We start from the raw sequence: 20,413 nt of genomic DNA on the forward strand, positions 1-20,413 counted from the left end.
TTGGTTTAAATTCATAGAGCAGTAGCAATGAACGTCAATGACATTGCTAACATTTCTGTCCCAAATCAAGGCCATTATGAAACTTGATATCTTCCTTCCAAATACTTAAACCATTAAGAGATAGTGATGGAAAATTAATGCAGGTTCTTTCTTCAATGTGCTTTAGATTCTTTAAGTTGTTCAGTTGTTCTAGACGTTACTAGAAGACCAAGATTTATTTTCAAAGATGATTAAAATTATCTCCCCAAGCTAAATGGCTTGCTATTTCTAATGGCTTTAAAACTCAACCACTTTGGTCAGTCTATGGTCACCTGCATATCATACTGGATAATAATCTCAGGTATTCTTCTTGATGGCATTATTTAGCTTACATGCCCTCCATTATGGATATTATCATTTGAATACAAGCTTCTTTAATTTCTTTTATTATATTCCACACGTGAACTGAACTGAGGACAAAGGAAGAACGTAGGTGCATCTGCCTAAGCATTTTTATATAGCAATCCAGACACTCCATTTTTTAAATTACAATTATCTTTCTTTTTCACTGGAATTTAAGTTTCCCATCTCTTTGGATCAATAGTCTTGTCCTCTGAATACTTATCCAATGAACATTCACTAGAATCAAGCCAGGGTCTTTTGCACCAACAAAGGAATGGAAGGCCAAAGAGGATCAATGAAAACTCTTACGGCTTTCATTGGAGAAAGGAGTCTTCTGTGGGACTCATTCCCTATTACTAGTAATGGTGAGGGGTTTTTTTGTATGGAATGTAGTGGTTAGCTTCCTAACTTCTTAGACATAGTCACTGATAACAGGGGAATAATGATGGATGATCCATCCATGACCCTTTCAGTTATAAATTGATTTGGTAGAAGAAACAAGACCATAGAATACAACTCCAAAATCCAGCCTTCAATCAGCTTCAGAGATTAGGAAACCAAGAGCTTATCTTTAGCATGCAAGTCTTTGATAATCAAAACCACATCTGATGTAAGAATAGTTTTTTTTCATCGGCAACCATATTTTCAAAAAGGAAATAGATTTTGTACTACCTTAACACTTCTTTGCCAGAATTTAGGCTCACCCCAACATTTTAGTACAATACATGTTTAGAATATATAAATAATCAATCAGCCATGATCATACTGAATGGCGGTGCAGGCTCGAAGGGCCGAATGGCCTACTCCTGCACCTATTTTCTATGTTCTATGCTCCTAACAGGAAACTAAGCAACTTCCTCATTGAATATAGTGAAAGTCAGTGGGAATTCCAAAGAAATTTTTTAAATATCTAATTAAATTGCATCAATAAAAAGTTAAGCATTTTGAGAAGTTAAACCAAGCCAAGACATAAAACAGAGAAACACAGGGCCCTGGCAAGCACTATTAAATAGCAAGACCTTGTTGTACTCATATATAATGCCATGAAATCACAAAGCAAGTAGAGAGAGTGATGAAGAAGCCACATGGTAAGCTTACTTTCATCAGCTGAGGCACTAAGTTTAGCATTTATGGTGTCATGTTACAGTGGTACAAGTCTTTCGTTTCACTACACTTGGAATATTGTGTGCTGTTCTGGTAGTGATGCTATCAGAAGGAGGTTGCAAGAAAATGATTCACAGGAATGTTGGTGGAACTATAGGGCTTGAGTAATCAGTAAATATTGGATAGGTTGGGGTGTTTTCCCTGGAGTGTAGGAAGCTGAGGAGTGACCTTAAAGAGGTCTATAAAATTATGAAGGGCATAATAAAGTGGAATGTCAGTCATTTTCCCCTCGTAGGAGAGGGAAAACTAGAAGGCATAGGTTTCAGATGAGAGGGGTTGGATGCAAAGGTGATCCCAGATGGTGGTGGATAGGAAATGAGCTGCCAGAGGATTTGGTAGAAACAGTTGCAATGACAACATCTGAAAGACAGGTACATGGATAGAAAAAGTCTAGAGGGATACAGGCCCAATGCAGACAATTAGGATTAATCTACATTGGCATCTTGGTCAGTATGAGTCAGTTGAGCCAAATAGTCTTTATTCCACACCGTTTAACTCTACATAAAGATACTAACACAAATCACACATAAAATTATGGAATAGGTACCGGCAGAAAGCCAAACCATAACTCAAAACATTACCTTATGCATTACATTATTATTTGCCTACTTATCTTTGAGAAATTACTGAGGCAAAAGTGCTGATGGTGTTAGTGGGGTGTGGGGGCAGCATGGAGGCGATAGGTAAATGGCCAGACATGGGAGTCCTGTACTGTGACATTCTCTTTCTTTGGATTAGTTGTGATCTGTGATTTGGCCTATGTGATAAAAGAGAAGTAATTCTAGACCACTGCATATAATATAGAACAAGCTGTACAATCACTGAGATTTTTATCTGAGTCTGTTTTTTTTGTTTGTTTGTTCACAGCATCTGGGCATTGCTAGTAAGGCTAGCATGTATTATCCATCACAAATGCCCTCTAATACAAATAGTTTTCTAGGCCATTTCAGTGGGTAACTGAGTATCAACCACATGGGAGGGTCTAAAATCTAAAGTAGAATGCGTGAGGGCAATGTATGTCTTTTCCTGAAATGTATCAGTGAACAGTGACTTTTCTTACAAGCTATTCATTACTATCATCATTACTGATAGTACCTTACGATACCAGATTTATTCTAAGTACTTTTAAAGAAACATTGAAACAATATAATCATATAGTACTAAGTTCATCACCTGTACCAGTGTTTCTTCCCCATGTGAAACATTTTCTTACTTTAACTCTTCCTCCCCACCAACTGTGTGTAACATTCATGTATTGCCAAATTCATTCTTCAATTGATGTGGACCCTGCTGGTATAGGACCAATAGACAGCCAATTAGCCAATGGAGCCCGTAATCATCAAGCAGAAGAAAACCAATGCCATACTAATAAACTGTGATTAAAAGTAAGTGCTGCACCTAAATTACTGCACACACAGCTCACTTTATGACACAGCCCAAAATAATTGTTTTTCACTTTTACTGTATTTTCACATTGAAATAAGTGCTTTTGCCTTCCAAAAATACCATTGAATTTACATTCAGTTATTTTCAGTGTTTAGACCTTCTGCAAATATTAAAATATACTTCTCTGAAGCCTCAGAGGTTGCAGTGAGACTGCAGGTGGTGGCAGTGCAGCTGTTCAGTTACCTGACCTGTCATTCATTGGGCCTGTACTAATACTTGAGATGCTGCAGTTCAAATCCCACATTGGCAAAAGTGAAACTTAAAACTCAGTTAATATCCTGGACTTTTAAAACAAGTTAATTATTAGAAAGGAGGGTCACAATATGGCCAGAATATAATGAAGCTCCATTTGTTTGACTCATGCCTTTTACTGTAGGAAACCTAAGTTACAATATATGACTCCAAACCTAATGCAGAAGTAGCCAAGCAAGGCACTGATGGCCACTATGCCAAAAAGACAAGAACAAAATCAGACCCAGACATCAAACTTAGACAAGACAAAGATTCTCCCAGTACAGACAAACTTGTAAACTGCTCCTCATAAACATCTGGGGGTCTTTTGTCTAAGTTGATAAAGCCGTCACACAGACTAGCTTTTCAAAATTTCAACTGAAGTTAGTAAACAATACTGCTGAGGTAGATTTATGTTCTTCTTGTCATCATCATAAATTTTTATTTCAATTTCTCATTGTTACTCTCTCATTATAATGCTTTTAAGATTTCAGAGGAGTTTAAACGCAATGTAAGGGGCAATTTTTTAAAATGCAGAGAGTGGTATATACCTGGAATGGCTTACCAGAGTAGTGGAAGCAGGCAGTTTGGTAAAGTTTAAGAGGCTTTTAGATAAACATATGGCTATGATGATAAACAGGAGGAGGAGAATATTGAGTATAAATTGCCATCAAGATCAGCACAAAGTTCTGGAGCCAATGGCCTGTCCCATGCTATACTGCTCTGTGTTCTGTTATCTAACTTTTCTGCTCCCTTGATAGATCCCTCTGTTCCCATCTCATGGGATAAGTTAACTATAAACAATTACAAACCTACAGGCTTCCACGGCTACCTTCCCTAAACTTCCTCCTACCTTGTTCGAACAAGGACTACATTCAACTCCCTCAGTTCTTCTGCCCCTGATATTCATATAACAAAGCTGCATTCCCAACATTAACATAACAAAGACGCCATTTTAATTAGCCTCCGCAGTAACATAAAAGTCGAAACCCCCTTACACAAAGATAAGACTTTCCATAGAGGCCCCCTGCTGTTTGTGTCAGTTTGTTCTGCACTAACTAGCTGATGCATATTTTACATTAAAGCAATGGCTACACTCCTAAAGTACATTGCAATCTGAACTCAAGAGTTATGCTATAGGAATGCAAAACTTTATTATCTGTTGTTTCCTTGGTGGAAAAGGCAGAAAAAATCTGATGAGCAGAGTTGATGCAAAGAACAGAAACACTTTGGTGGAGTGGAAGGGAAGGACCAGCAACTGGTAGTTGAGCAGTGACTGGAGAGGCTGCAAGATAAATGAGGAGGAGGGAAATGATTTATTTATTCTGCATGCTTCAGGTCTCTGTACTTCACCACGAGACCAAAATTATTCACTGCATTATCATTATGGCATCATTTTGTGCATGAAAACCCTGAGCAAACTTTCATGGTTCAGCAGCCTTAACCATTTACTCTATGCAAAGCCATTTTATTTTTGTTGTCTTCCAGCTACTGAAAAAGGAATCAGAGTATTTCGTAAAGCCTTTGAAAGTCATCTTCAGAATAGTACTTCAATTATCTGAGCAGACATATCAGTTACCTATTTTGCAGGTTACTCTTCAACAGCTTCTGTAAATAAATGTCCAGTAGTCTCCCTCGGATTCTTTCTTCCCTCACCTCCAATGGGCTAAGGAGTGTTTCTGGTGCCAAACTTCAGTCTGTTTGCAGATTTTACTGAGTGCGTGGCTTTGGTAGCAGGCTGCTGTTTATGTTCTGAGTGTTTCTGCCAGCTTCCTGTTGTTGCATGTTGCGCCTGGATAAGTTCAGTTGCATTTTTGCAAGCTGCTTGGACACCGAATGGTAGACCAACTGCTGGATGGTTGGTTGGTTACTCTTCCTGATCTACATTAGCTCGGCTATTCTCTAGGTGAAATTAATGAACCATCATGGGAGCCAGCTGTTGCATGTTTCAATTGTACACAATGTTTTTAAGATATTATGACAAGTTTAATTAGATCTATTTAAAAATATATCTACAACAAACACTGCAAGAAATACCCACTAAAATATTTAGGTATATTTACTTTTCCAAAGAGCCAAACACTTCCCCAGAAAAAAAATATTGTTAAAAGTTACAGATATATCACAGTAATTTGAGGAAATGCCCAATTTCTGGGAACTGCACATTGCATGTGGTTAGTATTAATAACCATCATTCAAAATAAAAGCAGAAAACATTGGAAATACTGAGCAGGTCCGATCAAGTGAAAGAGAAACAGAGTTAACATTTCTGGTCGATGACCCTACATCAGAATTGGGAAGGAAAACAAAAGGAGCTGGTACAGTTATAGGGAGCGTGGGGGAGTGGGATACCTAAAATAGGGGAAAACTGGGTTGACCAGAGGGATAAGCTGCAAAAGGAGAATAAGTGGTTGATGAGGGAATAGGTGCAATTAGGGAGTGACAGCATAGATCAAAGAATGCAGGAGTTGTAAAATGAAGAGAACAAAGACATTCTAATACATTGAGAACGAATTTGAGGTCCTCCGTTGGTTCGGGTCAACCATGGATGTTGCACCCCAGCTGTCTGCATGATACGCAAGCCAGGGCAGTACAATATGGAGAGCAAGCTGTTGCTCCTGTAGCAAGCTCCCCCCCTCCCCGCACCCCCCACCATGCAGCTGATGCATCCAAAGGGACAGCAGAGACCAATATAGTCCAGAATCACAGGAGTTAACACTTAACAGTCAGTGTTGAACTCAACGTAGGGCTACCTCAGGGATTCCAGCTCCGGATTTTTCTACAGGGTTTACTTCCAAAGCCTTCTCCATCAGTAGGTATATCTGCAAGGCAATGGAAGTAGAGAACTGATACAGTCAGAGAAACCTACTGTTGCAATGAAGTCCAACACCAAGCTTGAGAGATATCTTCTCATCTCCCACCTAGATATACTGCAGCTTTCTGGACTCAATATTAATTCTACAGCTTCAGGTAGCTTGATATTTATATCCATGTCACTCATCCATCTGTGACAGTAGCTCAATCTGTTATTTTTTTAATCTTTTATTTACTTTTTATCTTCTATTTGTGGAGGACATGCCCAGCCTGATCTGCTCTGCATTTTGAAACTTTCACAATCATTCATCTCTGTTCTCACTTTCAACTGCTTATATTTACTCATTTTCTAGATCACCTAACTTTATAGTTTATCGCCATGGACACTATGGTTTTATTCCTTATCAACTCTTTCCCTTTTTCTCTCTGCAGCTTAATAAGTTTATTTTAACTTTTCCTCAGCTCTGATGAAGGTTCCAAACCTGAAACTTGTACATCAGGCGTGACCTGTTCTCCTGAGTACTTCCAGCATTCGCTGTTTTATTTTATATTTCCAAAATCTACAGTTTTTCAAATTTTCATCCAAATCTCATTACAGTCTGATAACAGCAGATGCAATTCAGAAGAGAATGTGGCTCCAGTAACAAACAAAAAAAAAAAAAAATCTGGTGCTGAAAAATACTTAAAACTATCTCCATAAGAATCAATAGGACCACAACATATGTAGTCTCTCTCTGGGTTAGATAATAATCTGCTTTTCAATTCTTCCTACTGAAGTGCATGATCTCATGTTAAACTCCAAATAACTTTAATAATCAAAATAGGCTCCAGCCCCTTGTTATTCCCCTTTCAGAGTTTCTTGAGTAATTTTACAGAATTCCCATCAATATATCTATCAACCCAAACTAGCTTCAGACAGGCAGGCAATTGTGCATTCAATTTGTTGGGACTTCTGTTCTGGGGCTTTCTAAAGAGGTGTGCACCCACTTTTCTCAAACTTTATACCAGTTAGATTTTCTTTCTAGATGTTCCCTTCTGTTGTTTGTGTGAGTTTCAGACCAGTTAACAAAACAAAAAAATCGGTATCTGCTGAATAGAGTATTCATTTCCAACTATGACCTGTCTTGGTCCATCCAAGCAGAGTTCACTGCCAAGAAGGCCCACCAGTGCCTTTACTTCCTGAGAAAACTAAAGAAATTTGGCCTGTCCCCTAAAACCCCTCACTAATTTTTATAGATGCACCATAGAATGCATTCTTCTAGGGTGCATCACAACCTGGTATGGAAGTTGTCCTGCCCAAGACCGAAAGAAGCTCCAGAAGATCGTGAACACAGCGCCGCACATCACACAAACCAACCTTCCGTCCGTGGACTCAATTTACACCGCACGCTGTCGGAGCAGTGCTGCCAGGATAATCAAGGACATGACCCACCCAGCCAACACACTTTTCGTCCCTGTTCCCTCCGGGATAAGGCTCAGGAGCTTGAAGACTCGTATGGCCAGATTTGGGAACAGCTTCTTTCCAACTGTGATATTCTGCTGAATGGATCCTGACCCGGATCTGGGCCATACCCTCCGAATATCCGGACCTGCCTCTCGTTTTTTTTTGCACTACCTTACTTCCAATTTTTCTATTTTCTATTTATGATTTATAATTTAAATTTTTAATATTTACTAATTTTAACTATTTTTAATATTCTTAATATTTAATATTTGTAATCAAGGGAGTGGGAAGTGCAGAATCAAATATCGCTGTGATGATTGTACATTCTAGTACCAATTGTTCGGCAACAATAAAGCATAAAGTATTTCTTTTTTCATTTCATGGCTCTAATATAATAGAGGTATCATGCTTGGCCACCAGGATTGTCCTTTTAAGTTAGGATAACTAATAGAAGTTAAACAGAATTCTACAAGAAACGTAATTGCAGTTAATTTGTTTCTGCTCCTTCTGCAATTTTTCACAGCACCAAAAAAAGCTGCTTTTTCAATGATTTCCAAGCGTGTTTATTCACAAGTCTGTTGGTTTTGCATGTTAGGTTATCAATATTAATTCCTTTGGAATATGTAAATTAATTCAAAGTAATTTAATTTTCACTTGTACTCACGTCCCCTAATCAAAGTTGTTAAAGCATCAAGAAAACCACTCAGAAGAAAAGAATATATTGGTTAAAAATTATGAAAACTTTGGGTGAGTTCTGAAACATTTTCCCCAATCAATCATGGCAGTCTCTACGAGACAGAAAAGTGACAGAAAAAGACCATAACAATAGTCAAAGTTGGAAGAGTCAGATTTCCATGTGAAGACTGATGACATGTTTTATCTTATATCAGATCTCAGTGAAAGTACACATTATTTCAGAGTGATGGCATTACTAGTGCCAGTCCCTAGTGTCTGATCTGCAGCCAGATATTAGCCACCATGCAATAAAACTCCAATAATTAACTCTCTGACTGGTCAAAAATCCAGATGGTTCAGCATCTAGCTCACAGGGTAATGCATGTCACACAAAAGAGATGTTTGTGGATTTTCGGAAGGTGCAGGCTGACCACTTCTCTGTGGAGAGAGTTAAGAACATCAAGTTTCTGGGAGTGCACATAACTAATGATCTTACCTGGTGCCTCAACCACCTCTTCAGAAAAGAAAGCACAGTAGTACCTCCACTTCCTGAGGAGACTGAGGTGAGCCCCCAATCAATTTTTACAGTAGCACCATCGAGAGTGGGCTGACCAGCTGCATCATCATCTGTTATGGTAACTGCAAGGCATCTCACTGTAAGAATCTACAAGGGATTGCAAGGACTGTTGAGAGGATCATTGGGATCTCTTTTCCACCCATCTGAGATATTTACCAGGAGTGCTGTGTACGCAGGGCACTTAGCATTCTTAATGATCCCTCCCATCCATCTAACAATCTCTTTGACCCCCTACCATCAGACAGGAGGTATCATAGCATTAGGACAAGCATTGTTAGGATGAGAAACAACAATTTCCCCCAAGACGTGGGGCTACTAAACTCCCTGCCACCACCCAGGTCTCAGCGCGTACTGTATGAAGCACCGGTAGTGTTATACTGTTTATCTTTTAACTTGTGTTGTAAATGCACCTTATGATTTGTTAATTTATTTGTGGTAATACTACTTTATGTGTTGTCTGTGAGTTATATGTATTGTGTTGTGCACCTTGATCTGGAGGAACATTGTCTTGTTTGGCAGTATACATGTATATAGTTGATATGACAACTTGAACGGTAACCTGAACTTTCAACACACTACAGTCCCAGTTTCCACCTTCATTTAACACTTACAACTAGTCAGTCTACATTTCAACTGAAACACTGTGTCAGATGCTGATACAAGATTTGACCCAAAATGTCAACAATAGCATTCAAAGAAGCAGTACACATCAACATTTGTTGGTTAAAAAAAAATCAAATCATTAGAAAGAAGTGGCATAAGACCAGAGGATGTAGAATCCTTGTGGGAAGAGTTGAGAAACTGCAAGGGTAAAATTACCCTGATTGGAGTTATATACAGGCTTCCAAACAGCAGCCATGATGTACAAATTACAATGGGAGATAGAAATGTGATGTAAAAGCACAATGTTACAATGCTGCTGAACAAGATAAGAACCCATGGTATTACAGGAAAGAATATTGGCTACCTTGCAGAAGGCAAAGAGTGAGAATTAAGGGAGGGCATTTTCTGGTTGGCTGCCAGTTACTAGTGGTGTCCTGTAGGGTTCAGTGTTTGGTTTGCTACTCCTCACATTATATGTTAATAATCTAGATGATGGAATTGTTGGCTTTGTGGCGAAGTTTGCAGATGATACAGAGATAGGGGTGTAGGCTGTGTTTTCGAAGCAGGAGTATGCAAAAGGTTTTGAACAGATTAGGAGATTGGGCAAAGAAGTGCCTGATAGAATACATTGTTGGAATATGTATGTCATGTGCTTTGGTAGAAGTAGTAAAGACAGAGACTATCTTGAACTGAGGAGTGAAATCAGAAATCAGAGATGTGAAGGGTCTTGGGAGTCCTCATGCAAGATTACCTAAATTTTATCTTGCAGATTGAATTGGTAGTAAGAAAGGCAAATGCAATACAATTTTGAGAGGACTGGTATATAAAATCAAGGATGTAATGCTGAGACTCTATAAGGCGTTGGCCAGACCACATCTGAAGTATTGTGAGCAGCTTTGGGTCCCCTATCTAAGAAAGTATGTGCTGGTACTGGAGGGAGTCCAGAGAAAGTTCAGAAGAATGATCTCTGGTGTGAAAAGGGTTAACATAGAAGAAACATTTGAAGCCCTGTACTCAAAATAACTCAAGAGAACTGAGAAAAATGAAAGGGATCTCATTGAAACCGAAATATTTAAAGAAGTACATAGAGTGGATGTCGAGATGACGTTTCAGTAGTGGGAGACCTTAGATTCAGAGGACACGGCCTTAAAATAGAAAGTTGTCCATTTGTATAGAGATAAGAAGAAATTCCTTTAGCCAAAGGGTTCTGAATCGGTGGTACTTATTGCCACAGATGGCTGTGGAAGCAAAGTCATTGGGTATATTTAAAACAGAGGTTGATAGGTTCTTGATTAGTAAAGGAAGAAGACAGGAGAATGGAATTGAGAGTGAAAATAAATCAGTCATGTTGGAGTGGCAAAGCAGACTCTCTTTGAGCCTGTCTTACTTTGCCTCACCTAATTTGACTTGAGGTTCCTTACGTTTGCTACAGCCAGGGGAAGATGTAGTGGCGATGAGCTCCCACTAACTATTAAAATAACCCAATGGTATGCTTCTCAAATAGCTTCTGACAACCAAATCTATCTCCTGGCCTTCACATGTGGTTTAGCTTCAAAGGCCAGCAGAACTATTTCTACTGACAGGAGGAGAGGCAAAGATGCCTTAAAACCAGTTACTCCGGGCAGATGGCTCTCATCAGCTAGGATTGGCAGCTTATCTAGTAGAAAGAAAACTCTGATCTCAAACCTCCACTGTCTTGTGCCTATAACCACTCATGGGGAAAGCGTCAGGAATAAACCCTGAGGAAAAATTCACAGCTGGAATCCCCAAGACAGCCCTACGTTGAGTTCAATGTTGACTGGCAACTCCTGGCAACACCACTGGAGCCAAACTGTATTGATCTCTGCTGTTCCTTTGGATTCATGGGCAACAGTTCGCTCTCCATATCGTACTGCCCGGGCTTGCGTATACAGCTAGGACACAACATCCATGGTCGACCCCAACCAACAGAAGACTTGAGTTTGACTTGATTTCACTCTTTTTCACTTCCTTGTATTGTTTCACTATCTGAATTTTCACTAGCTAAGAATATCACTGTTGGTCCAAATGTACCCCAAGGTCTCTCTTGGACCTTGCCACATCAATAATTCGACTTCCAGTGTGTTCTTACACAAGCACTTTTCAACTATAATATGATGGGAAAAGAACCTGTCAAAAACGTGCTAAAAAATGTCTCCCTTTAGCAGTCGGCATCAAATTTGTGATTCTGTGAAAACAAAAAGGAATTTCCTTACCTTTTTTTAGCTTCTTGTGTTCTTATTCCAGTGGAAACACAATATTAAAAACTATAGAAATTGCCAGTGGTCCTAAAATAATCCAAAAATAACGTTCTGTTCTAAGTTGTGATGCATGTGCTGAAAAGCAAAAAAAGAAGTATTAAATAATTGAAAATAGCAGATTAACCTTTTCATTTTCAATTGCAGAACAAATTTAAGTCTGGAAGATTGTGAAATGTCATTCTTTTTCTGAAACATACAGAGCATATTTGTTTCCTCTGACTTATTTTCCTGGCATTTTGAAACTTCTCAAAGGAATTTCAAGGGAATTGCAGCCAGTTTTATGTTGAAATTTGCAGCTGTCTGTTGAAATTGGAATGAATTAGTCTAATGGAGGGGAGGATGTTTAACTAGCACCATTAGGGGAAAAAGGACAAGTTCAGAAGGGATGATGTGAACAGCACAGAATGGAACTGGCCGGAGATATGGAATCAGAGGCAAGTGAAGAGGGGAGAAAGATGTAGAGGGATTTGGAAATTCAAGAGTTGAGTTTCAAAACTAGAGGCAGTTGAAATTAATGGGTCAGGTCATCTATCCATCTGTGATATTGAATCAGTTTTTCTCTCTCAGTACAATCTGATCTGTTGAGTATATTCTGCAGCCCTTCAGTTTTTGACATTTACATTCCGTTGTCTGTGATTCGCTCTCTTTACTGCTGTCATTTCATGATTTTTATGAGAAAAGGACCATGTTATTTCTCTCCCTAAAGTTTCCATTAACTCATCAACTTGATTATGTTGTTTCCAGTTGATCAATAGGGCAACTTTGGCATCATCCTTACAGAGATATAATCTTTGTCAGAACCAGAATCAGATTTATTGTCAGTGACACAAGTTGTAAAATTAGTTGTCCTATCCAATAAGCCCTCCTCTACTCCATCCCATAATTTAATATATATATTTTCTCTCCCTTGCAGTTCTGACTCTAAGGTCTGTGACCTGAAACATTAAATATGTTTCTTTTTCTCCCCTTCAAATACTGTGTGGCCTTCTGCTCCCAATGGCTGCTTGGCCTCTTGCTCCAACTGTCAGAGTTGCTGCTTCCCACACTGGCCTCATTTGTCACCCTGGAATCCACAAAGGTGAAGCAGAAGCCAGTTGTCCTTGATGCTGAGGTGTGACCAAAGAAGAACATGAATATTGGAAAAAAAAGAGGGAAAACATGAACCTGCAGACAGCTTACCCTAACATTAGTCATGAAGAAAATGATAGATACTATTAAAAAGAAATGGATATCATTACACTTCGAAAATATCAATGGGATTACACACAGTCAACACAGATTTTTGGGAGGGAAGTTATGTTTGACAAACCCACTGGAGGTTTTGAGGATGTAGCTGTTAGGATTGATAAGGGGAAAATCAGTGGGTGTGATTCACCTGGTCCTTAGAAAGCCTTTAATAAGTACTGGGAACAATGTATTGGCACAAATTAGTAAACAGAAAATAGAACAGGAATAAATAGATGGACAGCAAATAAAATGGTGAATGCTGTAATCCAAAACAAAAATAGAAATGCTGGAAGTACGCAGCCAGTCAAACAAAATCTGTAGAAAGAGATGCCAGGTAATGTTTCAAATCAAGGACCCTTCCTCATAATAAGTGGGACTTCTGAGTGCCAGGTGCCATGTATATTCACATGTTGGGTGAGGAACTAAACATAATATTTCAACGTATGCTGGTGACACTGAACCACATTGATGGGAGGATACAAAGAGGCTTCAAGGCAGCTGAAGTTGATGGAGTGAGTGGACAGTATCTTACTAGGTGTGGTATAATATGGATAAATGTTTTCCATTCAGCAAGAAAACAGAAAGACATGTTAAATGGTTTTAGATTGGGAAGTGTCGAGGTAGAAAGAAACTTGGGGATCCATGTACACCAATTACAGAAGGTATCAACTAAATGCAGCAAGTATTTAAGAATGCAAAGTATTTTAGCCTTGAAAGCAAGAGGATAGAGTACAGGAACAAGGATGCCCTGATACAATTCTACAAGACCTTGGTGAAACTGCATTTAGGACCTTGTCTACAGTTTTGGGTCTCCTTAACTAAGAAACAATACACTTGCCATAGAGGGAGTGCAGTGAAGGTTAACGTAGGGACTGCTGTAATGAGGAGATATTAGGTTTACTATGTTTGTATCCATGGTAGTACAGAAGAATAAGAAGAAACCTAATTGAAATGCTGACAAGGCAAGATAGATGGCAAGCAAGAATGTCTTCCTTGGCTGTGGGCTGTGAGGAGTTCCAGTCTCAGGATAAGGGCTGAGGCACTTGAAACTGAGATGAGGAAAAATTTCTTCACTCAGAAGATGATGAACCTGTGGAATTCACCAGCATGAAGGGCTAAACAGGAAAGGTCATAAATATATTTTATAAGTAGTGAAAGAAAATTCTTAATGCTAAAGGCATTAAAGGTATTGGGAGAGAGCAGGAATCTGATATTAAGATAACGATTAGCTGTGTTTCTATGGAATGGTGGAGAAGGCACAGAAAGGCTGAATGATCTACTACTCTTAATTTACTGGACCCTGTGCATTTGTCATAATTCAGATGCCTGAAATATAACTTTTCTGCAAGATCTTTCAAAGATTATAGAGGCTGATGCCTAAAGTTTGCAAGTGCCCAGGGCAGCTGGGTTATTCTTCAAGATGAATTTCGATTTCCTTTATTGATGTGAGGGCCTCCGCTGGTTGGGAATGACTATGGATGTTGCATCCTAGCTATCAACATAGTTGATATGCAAGCCAGGATAGCACGATATGGAGAACAAGCTGTTGTTCATGCTGCAGGCCCCCTCTCTCCATGCAGCTGATGAACTTACAGGAATGGCAGAGACTAATACGGCTTGATAACAGGAACAGCATTGCAGGAGTTGTCGGTCGACATTGAACACAGCACAGGGTTGCATTAGAGATTCCAGCTCCAGAATTTTTTCTTGGAGTTTATTCCCAAAGGCCTCCCCAACAGTGGTTATAGCTGGAAGGCAGCAGAGGTTTGAGGTCAGAGTTTCCCTTCTCCCAGATAAGCTGTCAAGCACAGCTGATAAGTCCCATCTGCCCTGGTACTGATGAAAGTGATACAAAGTGTTGCCTTTATTGGACAGCTTCCAAAGCGTCAGACAGCAACAGTGACATTTTGATAGTTAAGGAAGCTTCTTGGAGACAAAACATAATAACGACCATGTAGTTAGTTGAGATTAATTTTTGTGTCTACTGTTAAATAACAAAATGACACTTCCACCTAGAACCTCTAAGAAGATTGCTGCTTGACACATCTGCTCTTCATGGAATACTCTTAAAACCAATAATTCAGCCGAAGAACATGTCATACTTTTCAGATTGCTCGGGGAGACAAGCTCTATGATTGCCGTATGATTTTGGGGTTCCAAGCAGCAGAAACAAGATACTGCAGATGCTCTGAATCTAAAATGAGGTTAAATGTTGATGCAGATCCTCAGCAGGTCAGGTAGCAAAGACAAAAAATCAGAGTTTCAGTTTTAGTCTAATGAGCTTACACTAGAATAAGACAAAAAATGACCCTTCCATTTCTTCAGTTGATTCTGTCTTTCATCCCTTCTTCAGATCTTCAGCTTCTCCTTTGAGACCTTGAATAGTCCATCCTCAACAAAGGCCTCAGCTTCAACCACACATTTCTATATTGCAAACATTTCAAGCTCAAAATGATACCAAGAACTTCTTCCACTGCCTACACTTCCAGGTGAAGTTCCCTTTATTCAGGAGACTTCAACCAGAGCATTGAACTATGGGAACATGGGAACATCAGTAGCCTCCCAAACTTTTCTGGCATTTAAAGGAATGGCCATGCTTATCCATTGACCGATAACTTCAAATAAACTTGGTTACCAAAAATCTACCAAACTCAGGTTTAAAAATAACAAAATACCAAAAAACACGTGATTTTTATAAAATGATATCACAAGCTTCTTCAACTCTTTGCCTATGCATGCATTTCCTAACTTCACTTCTGACAGGACCCCTAATTGCTTAGACCATGCCACATGTCCAAGACTTCCCATTTAGTCAAAAAGCTGCACTCCATTTTCCCCATTATTAACTTGAAAGATTTGATCAAATCATAGCTTAACTTTATAAGTTTTACAAACAATAGATAACACAACATATTTGTGTAATTTCTAGTGAATTTCTTGTTCATGTATGATTTTGGTAAATTTATAGTGCATTCTGCCAAAGGTCAATACATTATTTTCAAGGTGTGGCACCCAGAATTGCTCATACTACCTCTGTACTAATCCAATTAGGGATTTCCATAGCTTAGTCATAGAGTCACAGAGCACTAAAGCACAGAAACAGGCCATTTGGCCCATCAATCCTGCGCCAAACTGTCATTCTGCCTAGTTCCAATGACCTGCACCTGGACCATAGACCTCCATACCCCTCCCATTCATATGCTTATCCAAACTACTTTTAAATGTTGAAATCCACTACATCAGCTGGAAGCTTCACACACACACACACTCTCTCTCTACACCCTCTGAGTGAAGAATTTTTCCCTCATGGCTCCTTAAATATTTCACCTTTCACCCTTAACATATAACCTACTTCCAGGCTTGCTTATCTTCAGTGGAAAAAAGCCTGCTTGCAGTTACCATATCTATAAATCTCATAATTTTGTATATTCTTTCAAATCTTCCTTCATTCTCCTACAGTCCCGGGAATAAAGTACAGTACTAAACTATTCAACCTGTACAGGTAACTCAGATCATTAAGTCGCAGTAGCATCCTCGTAATATGTTTTTTTGTACTCTTTCAATCTTATTGATATCTTTCCTGTAGGTAGGTGACCTAAACTTCACACAGCACTCCAAATTTGGCCTCACCAACGTCCCATGCAACTTCAACATAACATACCAACTCCTGTATTCAGTACTTTCATTTATTAAAGCCAACATGCCAGAAGCTCTCTTTATGACCCTATTTACATGTGACACTACTTAATGCATTAATTTCATCTGCCATTTTTAGCCCATTTTTCCCAGCTTTTATACATCCCACTGTAGGCTTTGATAACCTTCTTTGCTGTCCGCTATGCTCACATTCTTAAGGTTATCCACAAATTTGCTGATCCAGTTTGCCACTTTATCATCCAGATCACTTAGTTGACAAAGAACAACGGACCCAGCATTAATCTCTGGCACACGACCAGTAACAGAAAGGCTACCATCTACCCTGGTGTCTTCTGCAAAGCTAATCTTGAATCCAATTTACTACTTCATCCTGAAAGGAGGGATTTTTTTCAGCCAGAGTGGTGAGTCTGTAGGTTGAGGCCAACTCATGGGTATATTTAAAGCAGAAGTTGATAGATTCCTGACTGGTCAGGGCATCAAGGGATATGGTGAGAGGGCAGGTGTATGGGGTTGAATGGGATCTGGGATCAGCCATGCTGAAATGCCGGAGTAGACTCGATGGGCTGAATGGCCTAATTCTACTCTCATGTCTAATGGTCTTATGGTCTAATGCCAAGCAACTGATACTTCTGGACCAGCCTTCTGTGCCAGACTTTGTCAAAGGCCCTGGCTATCCAAATACTTACATATATATCCATTCCCTTACAATACCTTCCTATAATTCACCCACTATTCAAGTCAGGCTCACTAGCCTATAATTTCCAGGCTTACTCCAAGAGCCTTTCTTGAACAATGAAACAACATTAGCTATCCTCCAGCCCTCCAGACCTCCAGCCCCTCACCTGTGGCTAAGGATGCTTTAACTATCTCTGGCTGGGCCTCTGCAATTTCTGCACTGGCCTCCCATATAGACCAAGAGGACGCCTTATCAGGCCCTGGGAATTACCTACCATAATTTTCCCTCAAGACAGCAAGCACGTCCTTCTCTGTAATTCAGATACAGTCTATGAATTCAGTAATGTTTTGCCTCAGTTCTATAGTCTCTGCATCCATCTCTCGAGAATAAATAATCAAAAACTCTATTTAAAATCTAACACACCCTCTATCTCTTTTGTATAAATTACCACACTGATCTCATGTGGACTAATTTGGTCCATTGCTATCCTTTTGATCTTAATATATCTGTAGAAGCCCTTGGGATTCTCCTTCACATTGTTTGCCAGAGCAAGCTAATGCCTTCTTTTAGCCCTCCTGATTTTCCTTTTAAGTGTTCTCTTGCATTCATTATACTCTTCAAGCATCTCATTTGTTCCTTGCTGCCTATACTTGCTGTGCTAAAACTTCTTCTTCTTCTTAACCAGGGCCTCAATATCCTTTGAAACCAAGGTTCCCTAAACCCGTTAGACTTGCCTTTCATTCTTACAAGGAACATACAAACTCTGCACTCTCAGTATTTCACTTTTGAAGGTCCCCCATTTACCAAAGATCCCTTTGCCAGAAAACAACCTAACCCAATCCACACTTGCCAGATCCTTTCTGATGGCATCAAAATTGGCTTTTCTCCATTTAAAATCTCAAACCAAGGGCTAGTTCTATCCTTCTATGTGATTATCTTCAAACTAATGGAATTATGATCACCAGATCCAAAGTGTTCGCCTATACATATTTCAGTCACCTGCCCTGACTCATTCTCTAATAAGAGATCCTGTACCACACCCTCTCCAATTGGAATCTCTATAGATTGATTAAAACCATAAGGCCATGAAAGATAGGAACAGAATTAGGCTATTCGGTCCATTGAGTCTGCTCCACCATTCCATCATTTCTGATTTATTATCCTTCCCAATCCTGTTCTCCTGCCTTCTACCTGTAACCTTTGACGACCTTACTACTCAAGAACCTATCAATCTCCACTTTAAATACATCAAACGATTTCGCCTCCACAGCCATCTGTAGCAATGAATTCCACAGATTCACCACCTTCTGGCAAAAGCATTTCCTCCTCGTAGTTGTTGTAAAGGGACATCCCTCTATTTTGAGGCTGTGCCCTCTGGGCCTGGACTCCCGCACAAGGGAACACCCACTCGTTCAAAGACTTAAAATATTCAATAGGTTTCAATGAGGGAGCCCCTCATTCTTCTAAACTCCAGTGAATACTGGCCTAGAGCCATCAAACTCTGCTCATATATTGATTCTTTCATTCCTGGGATCATTTTTGTGAATATTTTCTGGACCCTCTCCAATGCCAGCACATCTTTTCTTAGACAAGGGGCCCAAAACTGCACACAATGCTCCAAGTGCAGTCTGACCAATGCCTTATAAAGCCTTAGCATTACATCCTTGCGTTTATATTGCAGTCCTCCCGAAATGAATACTGACAATGCATTTGCCTTCCTTACCACCGACTCAACTTGCAAGTTAATCTTTAGGGAACACTGCATGAGTTCTCTCAAGTCCCTTTGAACCTCTGAATTCTGAATTTGCTCCCCATTTGGAAAATAGTCGACACTTTTATTCCTTCTACCAAAGTGCATGACTATATTCTTTCCTACACTGTATCAATCCTCCACTTCCTTGCCAATTCTCCTAATCCGTCCAAGTCCTTCTGCTGACTCCCTGCTTCCTCAGCAGTACCTATCCCTCCACCTATCTTTGTATCGTCCGCAAACTTAGCCAGCAAAACATCAATTTCAAACTCCAAATCATTGACATATGAAGTGAAAAGCTATCCCAACATAGACCCCTGTGGAACACTGCTAGTCCCAGGCAGTCAACACATATAGGCACCCTTCATTCTGACTCTGCCTTCAATCAGTCTTCTACCTTTCCTACAATGCCATGGGCTCCTATCTTGTTTAGCAGCCTTGTCAAAGGCCTTCTGAAAATCCAAGTAAGCAACATCCACTGACTCTCCTTCACCTATCCTGGCTGTTATTTCCTCAAAGAATCCCAGCAGGTTTGTCAGGCAAGATTTCCCCTTAAGGAAACCATGCTGACATTCACTTATTTTACCATATTCCTCCAAGTACTCCAGGTAACTCCTTAATAATGGTTTCCAACATATTTACAACCACTAATGTAGGGCTAACTGGTCTATAATTTCCTTTTTTATGCCTTCCTCCCTTCTTAAAGAGTAGAGAGACACTTGCGATTTTCTAGTCCTCCAGAAACATTCTAGAATCTAACCATTCTTGAAAGGTCATTAAAAATGCCACCACAATCTCTTCAGGTACCATTTTCAGAACCCTGGGGTGTAGTCCATCTGGTCAAGCTGTCTTATCTACTTCCAAACGTTTCAGCTTCTCCTCAATAAGAGCAACTTACTTCTCCTTGGTAAGAGCATCCATACTGACATCTGCCCTCTGATGCTCTCAAATTGTTGGCGTACTACTGGTGTTTTCCACAGTGAACAAAATACTTTTTAAGTTCATCTGCAATTTTTTTCTCCCCCATGACTACATCTCAGGAATCATTTTCCAGCAGTCTGATATTCATTCTTGCCTCTCTTTTACTCTTTACATATGTGAAAAAAATCTTTTGGTATCCTTTTTTATATTTTTTGCCAGCTTACCTTAATATATTAACTTTTCTCTCCTTATAGTTGCCTTCAGTTGGTGTTTAAAACCTTCCCACTTCTCTAACTTCCCACTAAGCTTTGCTGTATTATACGCCCTCTCTTTTGCTCTTATGCTGTCATCCACTTCCCTTGACAGCTACAGTTGCCTCATCCTCCCTTTAGAATACTTCTTCTTCTTTGAGATGTATTGATTCTGTGACTTCTGAATTGCTTCCAAAAACTCCACCCATTGCTGTTCTGCTGTCATCTCTGCTAGCGTCACTTTCCAATCAGCTTTGGCAAGCTCCTCTCTCATGCCTCGGTAATTCTCTTTACTCCACTGTAATACTGATACACCT

General features: G+C 39.6%; 1 pseudogene; it reads right to left on the minus strand.

The window, feature by feature from the left end:
- LOC140199812 (ADP-ribosylation factor-like protein 13B) overlaps window positions 1-20,145 on the minus strand; it is a 72,925-nt pseudogene extending 52,780 nt beyond the window's left edge.
- Window positions 20,146-20,413: the final 268 nt, after the last annotated feature.

Source organism: Mobula birostris, chromosome 6 (assembly GCF_030028105.1).
Source record: "Mobula birostris isolate sMobBir1 chromosome 6, sMobBir1.hap1, whole genome shotgun sequence".
In the NCBI taxonomy this organism is placed as follows: domain Eukaryota; kingdom Metazoa; phylum Chordata; class Chondrichthyes; order Myliobatiformes; family Myliobatidae; genus Mobula; species Mobula birostris.